Source organism: Vitis riparia, chromosome 5, assembly GCF_004353265.1.
Source record: "Vitis riparia cultivar Riparia Gloire de Montpellier isolate 1030 chromosome 5, EGFV_Vit.rip_1.0, whole genome shotgun sequence".
NCBI classification, from domain to species: domain Eukaryota; kingdom Viridiplantae; phylum Streptophyta; class Magnoliopsida; order Vitales; family Vitaceae; genus Vitis; species Vitis riparia.
Window position 1 is genome coordinate 15950865 of NC_048435.1, and position 309 is coordinate 15951173.

Here is a 309-nt window from a genome sequence, read left to right on the forward strand (position 1 = left end):
TAATTGCACACAAATTATTTTTATTATAATATACATTTTCTTTCAAACTAACATATATTTTTTTCTAAATTAAATTTCTTATTTCTCAATAAAACAAATCTTTCAATAGTAATAATCATACATCTACATTTTTACAAATACAATTAATTTTCAAAATTAAAATTATTAACTTAACTTCCTTGAAAAATTCTATATAATAAAACTAATGACACAAATTCAATTCATTTATTTGACCATTAAGATTCTTTGAAAATTTCCAAATTTTTGACACGTTCTTAATTTTGCATTTTTTGCCTTTTCAACCCTCAC